A 17,293-nucleotide genomic window follows, 5' to 3' on the forward strand; every position below is an offset into this window, starting at 1 on the left:
CTTGGTTCCACTCTGGTTAAGGTGGAGCCCATCCTTTCGGAAAAGTCTCCCCCTTCCCCAAAGGTTTCCCAGTTCCCAGAAGCTTTGTGCAATGTCAGGTTTGAGTGCACTCAGTCAGTAATCAAGCAAGTATTTTCAGTGTTAACTTATACAGGTTACCCCCTTAATGTATCTGTAGAGGTAAAAGAAATCTAAACCAGAGATCAATGAATACTCACACACACACACACACACACACACACATTATTATTATGTAGAATGTAAAAAATAAGATTTAAGTAACTCAATAGTTAGTGAAACTATTTCTCATATAATAAATTGCTCTTACCCAAATACTTGCGGTCTGTGGAGAAAGTTTTCCCTGAAAGAAAAAGAAATAGAAATGATTAAAATGCACATCTTGAACAAGCCCTGAGTCGCATCTTTTGCTCTCCTGGTTATCTGGGGTAGGGATGCTGTGGGTGTAAACTTCACGACCCCTGGGGGGAGGGGGAAGAGGTTCATTGAGTGACCTCTGGTGTCATCCTGAAGGCATTGCAGGGTCCCAGAAGGAGCCCGGGTGCAAGGTCTCGGGCCAGGACTTCCTCTGCAATGATATCTTTTGGTCATCAATGTTACAACGTTATTGTTAAATTTTGAACTTATGTACACTGTTCCAAGTTTCATAACCTTGTTCTATGTAATGCCTTTTGGCAATTTTCATGTTCTGTTTCAATGTAAACCGATGTGATCTTTATTTCATATAGGAACACCGGTATATAAAAATCTAAAAATAAATAAATAAATAAATAAATAACACTGGATGTGATGAGGAGCACAGCAGGGGTTGGGGATTATAAAACAGAGGAAAATCCTGGGGTAATTGTGAATGAGGGCTCATGGCATCAGGAGTCCCTCCCTGCTTCCAACTGAGCGGGAGACCCAATGGAGCAGGAGGAAACTGCAGGGTAAGAGAAAAATGTACATCTCAGAGTTCCCCCCAAATTACCAAACCAGGACATAGCAGGTAGGGGTGTGCATTCGTTTTGAACTTAAATGTAAAACGCAACTTATTTTTTTTTTTAACTTAAAAAAGTGATGAGGCGAAAACGATCGGATTTCCAACTTATTCAACATAGCTATGTTGAATAAGTTGGAAATCGCGATTGTTGATCCTAAATAAAAATTTAAACCCCTCACCCTCCTTAATCCCCCCCCCAAGACTTACCAAAACTCCCTGGTGGTAGAGCAGGGAGTCAGGACGCCATTTCTGAAGTCCTTTGCGAGGAGCACGTGACGCGGCGTCACTCCGACGTGACGCGGCGTCACGTGATTCCCCGTGCGATCGCTCTGGGATCCTCATTGCACCCAAAAGGAACTTTTGGCCAGCTTGGGGGGGTCAGGAGGCCCCCCCAAGCTGGCCAAAAGTTCCTTTTGGGTGCAACGAGGATCCCCCGGAGTGATCGCGCGGGGAATCACATGATGCCGTGTCACTCCGACGTGACGCCGACGTCACGTGCTCCTCGCAAAGGAGGTCAGAAATGGCATCCTGACTCCCTGCTCTACCACCAGGGAGTTTTGGTAAGTCTTGGGGGGGGCGGGATTAAGGAGGGTGAGGGGTTTAAATTTTTATTTGCACGTATGGACATAGACTCAACTTATGGAATTCTCCATATGTCCATATTGACCGCAAATGGGACCCACTTTCGACTTATGGACTTATGAACATAAACTTTTGCTCTGCACATCCCTAATAGCAGGATAAATATAAAACTAATACCCAAACACACACAGACTTTATCATCTCTAACTCATTCCAGGCCTGAATTCTGAGGGCAATTTCAAATGATTTTACTGAACCTTTAGCTGGGTAAAAGTGGGGGCTGACATTTGCCCTCCCCCTCTGCGGGTAAGAGAAGCTGCATCCTGCGATGGCAAACAGAGCAGACAATTTTGGGTTTTCCATTTAAAACCTTTAGCTCAGGGGTGGCCAAGCTTTCACACACTAAGAGCCAAGGGATCAGATTGCACAGCACTAAAGAGCCTCAGGTTTTCAAGGAATGAGGGGTGAGGTGGGGGGAGGGGAGTCCCCCCTTCCCCATCAATCTCTCTCTCTCTTTCTCAATCCCTCCATCCTGTCCACCTCAAGTCTCTTTCCATCCTCTCACCCTGTCCTCAATAGTCTCTCTCTCAGTTCCCCTCCCACTGCCCATCAGTCTCTCTCAATCCTCCCTTCTCCCTCTCACTCTCCCCCTCTCTTCTGCCCAACATCTTTCCTTCTCTCTCTCTGAATCCCGCACCCCGTCCCTGCCAGTCTCTCTCTCAGCAGTGCCTGCATAGCATTCCCCATCCCCACAAGCACGACAGGGGCTCAGCGACCTCAACATTAACACCTCCCTCCCCACCCAATGTGATACTTCTTCACCCTCATCTCAGCAGCAGTTTCCACTCTGTCCCTACTCCTTCTGACCCCTCCTTTTCAATGCCCTCTCAGCTCTCTCTCACACACCTCTCCCATCCCCACTTTCTGGCCCTCACAAATTTACCCCCTCTCCACCAGCATTCACCGCTTTTCAAGTCACCTCCCCCAGAGGTATTCAGCTGCTCGCCCCTCCCGTGTCTCTCTCTCAAGTTCTTCCTACTCCAATCACCATCTCTGTCTCTCTCATCCTACCACCCCCATCTCATCTCTGGCTTCATTCTCCTCCCTGTTCCATCACCCCTTCTGCCTCTGTTTCCTCCTCTTCTTTCACCAACTCTGGCTCTCTTGCCCTCCCTTCCACCTTCACTACCTATAGCTCTCTCTCACCCACCCTCACTCTCCCTCCATTTTAAACCCTCTCCAACTGTCTCACTTACACATACACCAACCTCACCGCCTCTCCACCACCATGACACCATTTCTGTTTTTATGCCCCCACCCGCTAAATCTCCATTGCTGGCATCTTGCACACATCCCCCCTCCCTCTGGCTTTCTCACTCCTCTCTACTGCCTCGCCCCATTCTACCCCAATCTCTATTTCTCTCTGATGCCCCCCTCCACTCCCCAGTCTTATACAACACCCAATCCAGGTCTATTTCTTCCATGCAAACCAAGGTCCCCTCACTCCTGTGGCAGAACAGGGGCAGTGTGGCCATTGGGGAGGAATAAGGTAGGGATGTGAATCGTTTTTTGACGATTTAAAATATCGTCCGATATATTTTAAATCGTCAAAAATCGTTAGGGCCACGATACAATACCAATTCCCCCGATTTATCGTCAAAAAATCGTAAATCGGGGGAAGGGGGAGGGCAGGAAAACCGGCACACTAAAACACCCTAAAACCCACCCCGACCCTTTAAATTAAATCCCCCACCCTCCCGAACCCCCCCCCCCCAAATGCCTTAAATTACCTGGGGGTCCAGCGGCGGTCCGGAACGGCGGCGGTCCGGAACGGGCTCCTGCAATTGAATCGTGTTGTCTTCAGCCGGCGCCATTTTTCAAAATGGCGGCGCAAAATGGCGGCGGCCATAGACCAAAACGATTCGACTGCAGGAGGTCGTTCCGGACCCCCGCTGGACTTTTGGCAAGTCTTGTGGGGGTCAGGAGGCCCCCCCAAGCTGGCCAAAAGTCCCTGGGGGTCCAGCGGGGGTCCGGGAGCGATCTCCTGCCGCGAATCGTTTTCCGTACGGAAAATTAGCGCCGGCAGGAGATCGACTGCAGGAGGTCGTTCAGCGGGGGTCCGGAACCTCCGCTGAACGACTTCCTGCAGTCGATCTCCTGCCGGCGCCATTTTCCGTACGGAAAACGATTCGCGGTAGGAGATCGCTCCAGGACCCCCGCTAGACCCCCAGGGACTTTTGGCCAGCTTGGGGGGGCCTCCTGACCCCCACAAGACTTGCCAAAAGTCCAGCGGGGGTCCGGAACGACCTGCTGCAGTCGAATCGTTTTGGTCTATGGCCGCCGCCATTTTGCGCCGCCATTTTGAAAAATGGCGCCGGCTGAAGACAACACGATTCAATTGCAGGAGCCCGTTCCGGACCGCCGCCATTCCGGACCGCTGCTGGACCCCCAGGTAATTTAAGGCATTTGGGGGGGGGGGGGTTCGGGACGGTGGGGGATTTAATTTAAAGGGTCGGGGGTGGGTTTTAGGGGGTTTTAGTGTGCCGGCTCACGATTTTAACGATTTTCACGATACTTTAAACACCCAAACGGCAACAATACGATTCCCTCCCCCTCCCAGCCGAAATCGTTCGTTAAGACGATCGAGGACACGATTCACATCTCTAGAATAAGGTGTCAGACAGTCCAATTTAAATTGCTGACATCAAGGAGATGGGGAGGGATAAAACATTCACCTTATCCTCATCTTCCTGTTATGTTTTGTGGGTATGTGGACCCTTGGCCCGAGATGAGAGTTGTTACCACCTGTGGGGGAGGAGCTCCACAGGTCTACACCGTCGGGAGGCGAGGTCAGGCACAGCAGGGAGCTCTAGGTGAGACTGTGGAGGGGTCCCGAGGAGCCAGGACAGATTCCCACAGTAGGTAGACAGGCTGGAGATAATACCTGGGCAGAGACCCCCTAGGGGGAAGGTGCTAGGCAGGCCACAGAGCGGCAGGTGCGAGACTGGCCGTGCAGGAGGTATTCCAGAGAGGGAACCCCGAGGTGCGGAGCTGTACAGCGAAGGAGGTGCTGATGCAATGATGTAGGCCAACCCATGGAGCAGGGAAGCCTTAATCAGGTCTCCAATGATGATGTATGTTCAACCCCGAGGAGCGGGAAGCACTGACAGACTCTGTATAGCACAGAAGCACTGGCCCGAAGAGCGGAGAACTGCTGTCAGTCTTGTACAGCACATTGGCACAATTCCTATGAGCGGGGAAGCACTGACAGTCTCTTGAATAGCACATAGGCACAGCCTCGAGGCGCGGGGAAGGGCTGAGAGTCTCTGTACAGCACATCGGCACAATCTCAAGGAACGGGGAAGCATTGAGGTAGAACTCCCGAGTGGTAAAGATGTTCCAGGGGGCAGCCCAGAAGAGCGAGGAGCCTTGTAGGGTAGAACTTCAGGAGACGCAGGGCCAGCCCCAAGGAGTGGGGGAGGCCAGGAGACCAAGTCCCCATAGAGTGCGCACACTGCCCCTGAGGAGCGGGTACCAGACAGAGTCCAAAGTCCAAGGAGTCCGATAGCGTAGCCACAGGAACACGGAGACAGGAGCTTGTAGAGACGTAAGGAATTCGTTGCCAAGTCAGCTAGCTGGGAGCAAAGGTGGAGCTTAAGTACCTTGATCAATGACATCAATCAGGGACACCCTCAAGGCTTCCGCCGATGAGGCTTCAAAGTCGATGTGTCACGGCCACCACGAGGAGCCCTGGGGAACGTGGCAGTGAAGACTAGACTGTGCCGTAAGCAGACCCAAGGAGGGCAGGAGAATGGTGCAGGATGTAAGTAGATACGGTTGCAGCCGTCTGCGTCCGATGGGCATAACCTTTCCCCCGAAACATAAGCTCCTGCTTGTGATTTTCTCCACCCCCAAAACTCTCACAGCATTAACCCTTTTCACTTCACTGTCTCCAGACGTATTCACCCTTTCTTCAAGAATTCACCACCCCACACCTTCCCCACCATTCACTTCATGCATTCCCCTCGCTCCTTCTTCCTTGCCACAAATCATTCTGGCCTGATGGGAGCTCTGGGTGATTCCCTCCTGCCCTCTAATGTCAGCAGCATCAGAAGTGTTGGGAGCACTGTGAGGCCCTGGACCTGGGGCAGTCTGCACTCCAGCCCTTCCCCACCAGAGGGCAGGCCAGAGAAGGGCCCTCTACTCCAGGCAGCGGGTGGGGTGGAGGGGTTGGACCAGATAGGGAGGCCTGGAGCAGGACGAGACTGGTTCTTCTTTGCTATCCTGTGAGCTCCAGCCTCACCGCACTCCCTCCTGTCCTGCACTGCTGCTGTAGAGTAGGGATGAGGAGAGAAAAGCCTCTGATCCCTGTCCAGCCCCTCTGTTTCTTCTCTGCAGCAACCAGCAGCTCTATGAGCTTAGTAGGAAGGGAGTGGAGCAGGGACAGGACTGGCTCTTCTCTTCTCATTTCTATTGTGCGCTCTTCCTCCTCTAGTCCCTCCCCTCCTATCTCTGCTGGGATCTTCAATTCCCATGTGGTCAGGAGGGCAAGAGACATTTTCCTCATAATAGAGCCATATGTGGCTCCAGTGCCACAGGATGGCCTCAACTGACCGAATTTATTAAGAGAATGTGTAATTTACAGTTAATAAAACAAGGAGAAAACCACCATAAAATATAACATAATAGGAAATCACTAATCCTTCCAGAGTTACATTCTAGCTTAGGTTTATATTCCCACTATAGTAAAAACTCTCCCTGGGACAGTGTTTAATTCAGTGAAGGTTACTCTTCTCAAACACTAAAAGAGAATGAATTTTAAGTTTGAACTATAACATTTTGACTGGTCATGGGGAGAACCACCACCAGCCACATACACCACCAGCACCTCAGCCATCCCGTCAATCTCTCAGCTCTCTCTAGGGGTGTGCCCCCGACGTGCACCATCTCTTATTAGCTCCATGGCAGGAAAGACCCTGGAGGTTCCTAGTGAAGATGCAATACAGCAGGATGCCACTGCCGACTCCCATGGAAGGACATTGCCAATGACACCTGGCCCCGTTCCTCCTATGGGATGCACGGTCTTTACCTCCTCAGTTTGAAAGGGCCAGTGACAGGAAGAGCCTGGAGGCACCCTTTGATGACATCACTCTTCAGGCCTATAAATGGCCTCTGCAGATGCTCATATACTACCACGGCAACAGGTCTCCCTAAAGTCTTTGTAGAGAGAGATGACTCAGCATTCCCAAGTTCCTGGTCCTCGTCCTCAATTCTTGTGGTTGATTTTTTTTTCACAGCAGCAGGGAAATATATTTCCAGGTTTCAAAGGAAAAATTGGGATATGCAATAAAATTGGGTCTCTGGTCCTTGGAGGCAGGCACCATTGAATTTCCTGCACAGGACTGGCATCAGTAGCCTGGGATATTCTTGGTGTTTGGGAACTTGCCAGGTTCTTGTGGTCTTGATTGGCCTCTGTTGGAAACAGGATGCTGGGCTTGATGGACCCTTGGTCTGACCCAGCATGGCAATTTCTTATGTTCATATGTTCTTAAGACAGCACCATGAGCAGGCAGCAGCTGACAGAGGAGCATTAGGGGTTGAGAGGAGGAGGTGGGTCGAGGTTGGGGTTCATGGAGGTTCAGTGGTGAATCAAGCCTGTGGGAATAGGGAGGGGGGAGTTGTGGATCAAGGCCTTGGCTGTGGAAGTTACCCTTGTTAAATTTTTATAACTTGAGCGTTCTTTGTAACAATAAAGCAAAACAAAAGTGAACTTAAAAACACAAGTTTCTTTCCCTGCTCTGCTTTAGTGCTGCTCATGCACACTTACCACAGTGTCTTCCAATATGTCCTCAACGTCTCCAATAATGGGGTTGACAGCAGCACCTGCAATGTCGAGGAGGGCAGTGGCATCTGGATAATAAAGAGATGAAACAAGCTCTGTAACTAAAGACTGCTCTGTCACTGAAGCTATCATTTTCATACAATTCTTAATCTTTTGGTCACTGAAACAACAATTTCTCTACAAAAGTATTGGATATGGTCATCAAGCTTCAGCGAAAGATGACGTTATTTTTATAATTGAAAGAAACCATTTTATAGTAATGGGAATCACAGATTCAGATAACTTTAGTGACATGACAATTTTATATGTGGATTTTCAAATGTCCGCACACGTAAAAAGCGGGGTTTTCCCGTGTGGCTGGGGCTTGCGTGCGCTGCGCTCATTTTAAAACGGGCCTGGCCACGCGTGTATACCCTGCTACGCGCAGAAGTGCCGGGCCTCTCCAGGAGGGGGAGCGGGTTCTGGGTGGGGGGTGGTCTGGGAGAGCGCCACTGTAGGCTGTCCTGGGGAAGCGCGTGCTGGCAGCCGGCCGGCACGTGAAAGTTGCTTCTGCTCCAGAAAAGCAGTAAGTAGAAAAAAAAAAAAAAATTAGGGATCAGGAGGGTGGGGGGTTGTAGCTAATTAAATTTTAGTCAGGAAACGAATAAGAATGGAACGCATGAACGGATCGGGGGCCCCCCTTGCCAAATTCAATGTGTCTGCCTCCCGACGAATACGAATACCTAATGTAATGTATGCGGTCCCTCTGCACATCCCTATTATGTGCCCCTGCCAGAAATTGTATGTTGGAAATCAACACGCATGATAAAGGCCAGAATCATCGAACATAGATCCAGTATTAATATTCAATGGGAAAATGCACCCCTAGTGGCACACGGGGTGGCTCAGCCGCAAATTATCTCTGACCTAAGGTTTCTTGTTATTGATGTGTTATCTCCTCCACGTCGAGGGGGAATCTTTTCTGAAATGGTTATTCGTAAAGAGCAAAAATGGCTTTATAATCGTAATAGTATCTCTCTACACGGCCTCAATAATGAGATCGAGTGGTCCTTTTTCACTTAGTGTGGGTGTTTTCAGTTTCCTTTCACATCCTAGCTGTCTTGGTTCTGATCTCTTTTGATTGGTTGGCGGTTTTCGCGCCATATTTACAGTATTTAAAGGACTTCATTGTCATTGTATCTGTGCACTCCCGGTTATCTCGAGTTGAAATTTACACAGGTAGGTGTACGCTTTGTTAGTTATACCAGTGACATAGGTTCCCCATCAATATGTTGTTCCACCCTATAATGTACTTCTGTTTGTATTTTCAGATTTGATAATCTTTTGTCTGTCCCTCCCGATGCAGCCTTGCAGTGAAACACGGGATCCGTGTCGGGGGACCTGCTGCAATCCTTTGATGTATATTTCAGAAATAGTGCAGTTGCCGTACCAGGTAAAACTTTTATAAGAACATTTATTTATTTATTTTATTTATATTCTTTTTTATACCGAAATATAGCAGAATGCCTTCATTCCGGTTTACAGTGTAACAGTGTAACAAATTTATACAGAGAACAGGTATAACATATAGATTATAACATTATACAAGAATAGAATATATATATTTATAACATCTCGGCAAAGGCAGAGTATAACAAGTTAGCATGAGACAAAAGGGATTAATTATGCATATTAACATATATATAAAAACTATTGTGTGGACGTTTACTTTACTCTGCACTATTTCTTTATATTGTTAGATGAATTAAAACGGTGTTTGGATGCATTCCAATGACCAACCAAAAAGTGGGTCCTACGAGTGATCACACTCCACCGGTTGGTCAATGAATACAGTGCTTCAATTTACCAAGATCTCAAGGCTGGGTCCAAGCTCCAAAAGCTTCTTTGCCTGAGATTACTATGGTGGGTGCTGGGCGTTTTGACAGCCAACTCCCTTTTGTTTGTTAATGGTTCCTTGTTATACTGTTGTAAGGTCTTTTTCAGTGCAAAGAAAGGTATTATGAGTGGCAGCACAGTCACCTCCAGGTGATTTCTTATAATTGATTACAAGTAGGAGTGATATTGTTTAGAATCGAGTTTGCTAACATGACTGCTGGAATTAATTGCTGTGGATGAATTGTAAACCAATAAAATATCATTTTGCTTTCAAACGCTGGCTGGTCTCCCCTCCATTTAGCTGCATGAGGGCGTGGGATGGGTAGGGGTGGGAGGGGATGGTGGGGAGAGAGTTGGATTGGTTTTGATTGGGTTAATGGAGGATCAGGGGTGCCTCATTGGCACCAGCCGGGGCTGTGAAAATAGCAAAATTATATCTGCCATTGAATTGCACAAAGGGCATTCACATGTAAGTGCACTTTACAGGCATAAATAGCTTTTAAAAATTGCTATGATAGCATGTTACATTTTCACGTTACTCCTTTTACAATTAATTCCTAAGATAATAATTTTCAAACATCGCGGGTAATTTATGTGGTAGCTACTGCATAAAACTTTTATCCTGGCAAAACTTCTCTCACATAGTCACGCCTGCTATGTTGTTTGCATCGTTTTGCCAAAAGACTGAGAAGCATGAGGGAGAATGAGGACTACATCGATGAAAGGTTTATTGAAGCATCAAAGATAGAAAACTGAAGCAGAGGAGAAGGTGAAAATGGAAAAAAACAATATAACACCTGGACTCACATCACTGCCCTGACTTCAGTTTCCCTTGAGCTGAAGAAATGGTACTGAGCCCTGGAAGTGGAGGAGGGAAACCATCCTAAGCTCAGAAAAAACCAAAACTTGCAAATCACAAAACTGAGGGCGCAACAACCACTGAAACTGGGAGGCAGAGGGTACTGCTGGTTGGTCACTCACTTCTGAAGGGCATGGAGGTGTTCATGACAAATATGTTGTCCCAGGAATTGTGCTATATCTCATTTCTATAATTCTATAACCGATACAGATGAGGTCCCTGATAGAATTACCTCTCTGATATAGCTGTGGAGTGATGACCTGCAGCTTGCACTTGATGACATGCATGGGGATAAGATATGACAGGAGGCACACTCCAATCAATATGCGTAAAAAGGACTTACCTAATGGTTAAGCTCTTGATTTGAGCATACCAATATGCTCAGGTTTTTACTGCCTTCTCTAGATCTGCTGCCCCGATATTTTGGAATGGTTGCGAGCTAAATGGTACATGCTTGCATGTTTGACTGTCATGTCCACTATGGTGTCTTTTTGGCAGGATATTGAATGGAAAATAGGTTAATGGGTAATAATTCTTTTTCGCTATCTCCCTTTGTGGGGTTGTTGGGTTATTGGAAAGACACCATGGAAACAATCTCAGCCATGGATAAAGTTCTTACTAATCACTCTATTCATGCTGCCAGGCACATGATTGCATTGTTGTGGAAGAGAGCTCACAGCATGTCTCAGTGGCATTCCCACATGGATGAAATTGCAATTATTTAGAAAATTACTTATTCCTTAACGGAAAACCTGTTAAATATAATCTCAACTAGAAGAAATTTTGGCACTATCTGCAAAAATAAATGCATTCTGTGTGGGCCATCGGGGATAAACCCTTCCATGTTTTCTCGGAGTTTGGGTGAGTCTGGTATTGCCCGACAAGAACCTGAGTATTGTATTTTGTGAATATGTGAGAATGTTGCTCTCACTTTGTTCTAACAATTGCTCTTGAATGTATTCCAGTCTGTTAAAATAAAAATTATTAAAAAAGTGATTTTATGACTCTGAGGGAGAGGGTAAAGCAAATATGTGCACAGGAGTTTTCTGCATCCTATAGACTTCAGTAAACCTGGAGGTTTCTGCTCAATATTCTTAGATAATATAAAGATTTCTTACCCTGATAGAAGCAGCTCAGAGCCACCACCAGAAAGGCAACTGCGATCTTCATGGCTGGGTTGGTTGTATATTGAGTTCTGAGCTTCGATACACAGAAGAGTCTGAGAAGAGAAGTCGGTGCTCGAGCTCATATATTCACTGAATGCCCCCCTCACTCCACCCAGGATCTCAGGAAACAACGCACCTGGTGTTGTCATTCATGACATCTTTGCTAACATGAGAAAAGAACACAGCGATGCCCTAACTGACGCATGATCATTATTAATCCAAGGAAGGACACGTGTACAAATCACATAATATTCTGTGTCCTGATTTCAACATGAAACAGATGAACATAAATGGAAACTATGAATGAGACAAAGGGACCTAAATAGATTTACCAAAAAGGAGAGTCAAGATGGGGGAATATGATACAAAATGTTAAATATCAAAAAGGTATTAATAATGTACAGAAATCAAACCTTTTTTGTTGGAAAAGAAGCTGTAGAACATGGGGTCATGATATGATGCTACAAGTAGGTAGACTCAGAAGCAATGTCATGAGGGAAGGATGCTTTCTTTTCTTAAACTCCTCTCAGAAGACCCCCAGGATTTATTATACTAGATTTTAGCAGGAGACCTGTAGGGGAAAACAGTAAATCTTAGGGATGTGAATCGTTTTAGGACGATTAAAATTATCGTCCGATAATTTTAATATCGTCTTAAACCGTTATGGAACACAATACAATACAGATTCTAACGATTTATCGTTATAAATCGTTAGAATCGTGAGCCGGCACACTAAAACCCCCTAAAACCCACCCCCGACCCTTTAAATTAAATCCCCCACCCTCCCGAACCCCCCCCAAATAACTTAAATAACCTGCGGGTCCAGCGGCGGTCCGGAACGGCAGCGGTCCGGAACGGGCTCCTGCTCCTGCATCTTGTCGTCTTCGGCCGGCGCCATTTTCCAAAATGGCGCCGAAAATGGCGGCGGCCATAGACGAAAAAGATTGGACGGCAGGAGGTCCTTCCGGACCCCCGCTGGACTTTTGGCAAGTCTCGTGGGGGTCAGGAGGCCCCCCACAAGCTGGCCAAAAGTTCCTGGAGGTCCAGCGGGGGTCAGGGAGCGATTTCCCGCCGCGAATCGTTTTCGTACGGAAAATGGCGCCGGCAGGAGATCGACTGCAGGAGGTCGTTCAGCGAGGCGCCGGAACCCTCGCTGAACGACCTCCTGCAGTCGATCTCCTGCCGGCGCCATTTTCCGTACGGAAAATGGCGCCGGCCATACGCGTATGGCCGGCGCCATTTTCCGTACGAAAACGATTCGCGGCGGGAAATCGCTCCCTGACCCCCGCTGGACCTCCAGGAACTTTTGGCCAGCTTGTGGGGGGCCTCCTGACCCCCACGAGACTTGCCAAAAGTCCAGCGGGGGTCCGGAAGGACCTCCTGCCGTCCAATCTTTTTCGTCTATGGCCGCCGCCATTTTTCGGCACCATTTTGGAAAATGGCGCCGGCCGAAGACGACAAGATGCAGGAGCAGGAGCCCGTTCCGGACCGCTGCCGTTCCGGACCGCCGCTGGACCCGCAGGTTATTTAAGTTATTTGGGGGTGGGGAATTTAATTTAAAGGGTCGGGGGTGGGTTTTAGGGGGTTTTAATGTGCCGGTTTTTCGATTTTTCGATTTTTCGATTTTTTTAACGATTTTCACGATTTTTCACGATATTTTACCCCCCCAAACGGCAACAATACGATTCCCTCCCCCTCCCAGCCGAAATCGATCGTTAAGACGATCGAGGACACGATTCACATCCCTAGTAAATCTTCCCCTAGGAGGATCAGACATGCGAGGAGGTCTAAATCTGTCTTAGAAAAGTGGGCTTCTTGGACCAAGTTTTTCCGGAGGCAGATGAAGGCACAGAGGTAGCAGCCATAATTGTCACAAACTAAATAAAAATATCAATGAAGCAGATCAGATGAAAATGTTTTAGAACATCATAAATCAATGAAAACCATCATAAACAGAGTGTGTTTGATAGAACTAACTAAATATGATTGTGTGTGAGAAATAACAGAGTCTGTGCGGCATCCCTCCCCCCAAACCATTGCAATCTCAGGGTGAGTGGAAAGTGGAAATCAGTAGGGATGTGAATCGGGCTTCGGACGATTGAAAATATCGTTGATATTTTCAAAATCGTCAGAAACCGGGGGCCCCCCAAAACAATAGGAAAACCCCACGATATTGTTCCTGGGGGTTCTCTTATCGTTTTGGGGGAGGGCGGGAAAAACGGCACACAAAAATAACCCCTAAATCCACACCGACCCTTTAAAAGTAACCCCTTAGCTTCCCCCACCCTCCCGACCCCCCCAAACCTTTTTACAGGTACCTGGTGGTCCAGTGGGGGTCCTGGGAGTGATCTCCCGCTCCGGGCCGTCCTCCGGCTCCAGGGTCATCAGATGCCACTAATCAAAATGGCGCCGATGGCCCTTTTCCCTTACCATGTGACAGGGTATCCGTGCCATTGGCCGGATCCTGTCACATGGTAGGAGCACTGGATGGCCGGCGCCATTTTGTGCTCCTACCATGTGACAGGGGCTGACCAATGGCATGGGTAGCCCCTGTGACATAGTAAGGGCAAAGGCTATCGGTGCCATTTTGATTACTGGCAGCCGATGGCCCGAGTGCAGGAGATAGCTCCCGGACCCCCGCTGTACCACCAGGGGCTTTTGGCAAGTCTTGGGTGACCCTCCTGACCCCCACAAGACTTGCGTAAAGTATAATACAATTCAGAAATTTAGAAAAGTCAATCATTATAGTAAAACCGTACTAAAATAAATAAATATTTCAAAAACAGCTCATGAATAGAACATTCTCAAAACTCATGCACAATTTCCCAAACTCCAATTAATTTTTCAAAAGTGAAGACTCAAAGAACATCCAATAACAAGTAAGGATTAAAAACGTCCCACATTGCACTCTTCATGCCAGGGAGCTTCTGCTTTCATGTCAGCCTGCGATTGTTGGGGATTATTAGCTGGAGGGAAAGTAAAGGGAAGGCATAAACTTTCTTCTGTCATACACATGTTCATCCGCTCTCAAATAGATACACACTTGAAGAAGCTGAGGGGTGATATGATAGAGGTCTTTAAGATCATGAGAGGTCTTGAACGAGTAGATGTGACTTGGTTATTTTCACTTTCGAATAATAGAAGGACTAGGGGGCATTCCATGAAGTTAGCAAGTAGCACATTTAAGACTAATCGGAGAAAATTCTTTTTCACTCAACGCACAATAAATCTCTGGAATTTGTTGCCAGAGAAACATAGAAACATAGAAACATAGAAATGACGGCAGAAGAAGACCAAACGGCCCATCCAGTCTGCCCAGCAAGCTTCACACATTTTTTCTCTCATACTTATCTGTTTCTTTTAGCTCTTGGTTCTATTTCCCTTCCTCCCCCACCATTAATGTAGAGAGCAGTGATGGAGCTGCATCCAAGTGAAATATCTAGCTTGATTAGTTAGGGGGTAGTAGGGGTAGTAACCGCCGCAATAAGCAAGCTACACCCATGCTTATTTGTTTTAACCCAGACTATGTTATACAGCCCTTATTGGTTGTTTTTCTTCTCCCCTGCCGTTGAAGCAGAGAGCTATGCTGGAAATGCGTGATGTATCAGTCTTTCTCCCATGCCGTTGAAGCAGAGAGCTATGCTGGATATGCATCGAAAGTGAAGTATCAGGCACATTTGGTTTGGGGTAGTAACCGCCGTAACAAGCCAGCTACTCCCCGCTTTGTGAGTGTGAATCCTTTTTTCTTCTCCCCTGCCGTTGAAGCTATGCTGGGTATGCGTGAAGTATCAGTTTTTCTTCTCCCCTGCCGTTGGAGCAGAGAGCTATGCTGGATATGCGTGAAGTATCAGTTTTTCTTCTCCCCTGTCATTGAAGCAGAGAGCTATGCTGGATATGCATCGAAAGTGAAGTATCAGGCACATTTGGTTTGGGGTAGTAACCGCCGTAACAAGCCAGCTACTCCCGGCTTTGTGAGTGCAAATCCTTTTTTCCACATTTCCTCTTGCTGTTGAAGCTTAGAGTGATGTTGGAGTCACAGTAACCATGTGTATGTTTATTGAATAAGGGTATTGTGTCCAGGCAGTAGCCATCATTCTGGCGAGTCACCCACTCTTCATTGGCGGCCTCTTGACTTTATGGATCCACAGTGTTTATCCCACGCCCCTTTGAAGTCCTTCACAGTTCTGGTCTTCACCACTTCCTCCGGAAGGGCATTCCAGGCATCCACCACCCTCTCCGTGAAGAAATACTTCCTGACATTGGTTCTGAATCTTCCTCCCTGGAGTTTCAAATCGTGACCCCTGGTTCTGCTGATTTTTTTCTTATGGTAAAGGTTTGTCGTTGCCTTTGGATCATTAAAACCTTTCAAGTATCTGAAAGGTTGTGGTTAGTGAAAGTTATCTGAAAGGTTATCTGAAAGTTATCTGAAAGTTATCTGAAAGGTTGTGGTTAGTGTGGTTATCTGAAAGGTTGTGGTTAGTGAAAGGATGTGGTTAGTGCAGTTACTGTAGCTGGGTTCAAAAAAGGTTTGGATAAGTTCTTGGAGGAGAAGTGCATTAATGGCTAGAAATCAATTTTACTTAGGGAATAGCCACTGCTATTAATTGCATCAGTAGCATGGGATCTTCTTAGTGTTTGGGTAATTGCCAGGTTCTTGTGGCCTGGTTTTGGCCTCTGTTGGAAACAGGATGCTGGGCTTGATGGACCCTTGGTCTGACCCAGCATGGCAATTTCTTATGTTCTTATGTTCTTACTCGCTGTCTCACATAAGCTATCACCATGCTCTCTCTCACTCACACACACACTCTCACATACGCTCTTACTGACACACAACTCACCTGGTGTCGTCCTTTGTGAGATCTTTGGAGTCTCTCCAAATTTCAAGCCTTGTACAAGTGCCAATGTCCTACAGCTGATCATGAGCTTCTCTGAGAAAAGAACACAGTGATGCCCTAACTGACGCATGTTCATTATTAATCCAAGGAAGGACACGTGTACAAATCCCATAAAATTCTCTGTCCTGATTTCAACTTGAAACAGATGAACAGATATGGAAACTCTATGAGATGAGACAAAAGGACCTGAATAGATTTACCAAAAAGGTGAGTCCAGATGTGGGAATATGATACAGATTTTTAAACCCTGAAAAGGTATTAATAACACACACACCCTCTCACACATAAATGTTCACATATATTTATACACACGTATACACACACATACACACACACACACACAGAGTCACATATGCTCTTACTGATGCACAGACACACACACACAAACACACACATAAATGTTCACATATATTCATACACACGTATACACATACACACACACACACACACTGTCACATATGCTCTTACTGATGCACAGTCACACACACACACACAAACACACACATAAATGTTCACATATATTCATACACACATATGCACACATACACACTGTCACATATGCTCTTACTGATGCACAGACACACACACACACTGTCACATATGCTCTTACTGATGCACAGACACACACACACACACACACAAATGTTCACATATATTCATATACACATATGCACACACACACACACTGTCACATATGCTCTTACTGATGCACAGACACACACACACACACACATAAATGTTCACATATATTCATATACACATATGCACACACACTGTCACATATGCTCTTACTGATGCACAGACACACACACACACACACAAACACGCACATAAATGTTCACATATATTCATACACACATATGCACACACACACACTGTCACATATGCTCTTACTAATACACAGACACACACACACACACAAACACACATAAATGTTCACATATATTCATACACACATATGCACACACACACACACACACTGTCACATATTAATGTTCACATATATTTATACACACATATATACACACACACACACACACACACTGTCACATATGCTCTTACTGATGCACAGAC

General features: G+C 46.7%; 1 long non-coding RNA gene across 1 annotated transcript; it reads right to left on the reverse strand.

The window, feature by feature from the left end:
* Positions 1-327: 327 nt before the first annotated feature.
* On the reverse strand, positions 328-11,523 carry LOC115082455. The gene is made up of 3 exons (XR_003854174.1): positions 11,277-11,523; positions 7,410-7,492; positions 328-361 (listed from the first exon to the last, which is right to left on the reverse strand). It is a non-coding gene; the product is annotated as an uncharacterized LOC115082455 (long non-coding RNA).
* Positions 11,524-17,293: the final 5,770 nt, after the last annotated feature.

Source organism: Rhinatrema bivittatum, chromosome 1 (genome assembly GCF_901001135.1).
Source record: "Rhinatrema bivittatum chromosome 1, aRhiBiv1.1, whole genome shotgun sequence".
Classification (NCBI taxonomy): Eukaryota; Metazoa; Chordata; class Amphibia; order Gymnophiona; family Rhinatrematidae; genus Rhinatrema; species Rhinatrema bivittatum.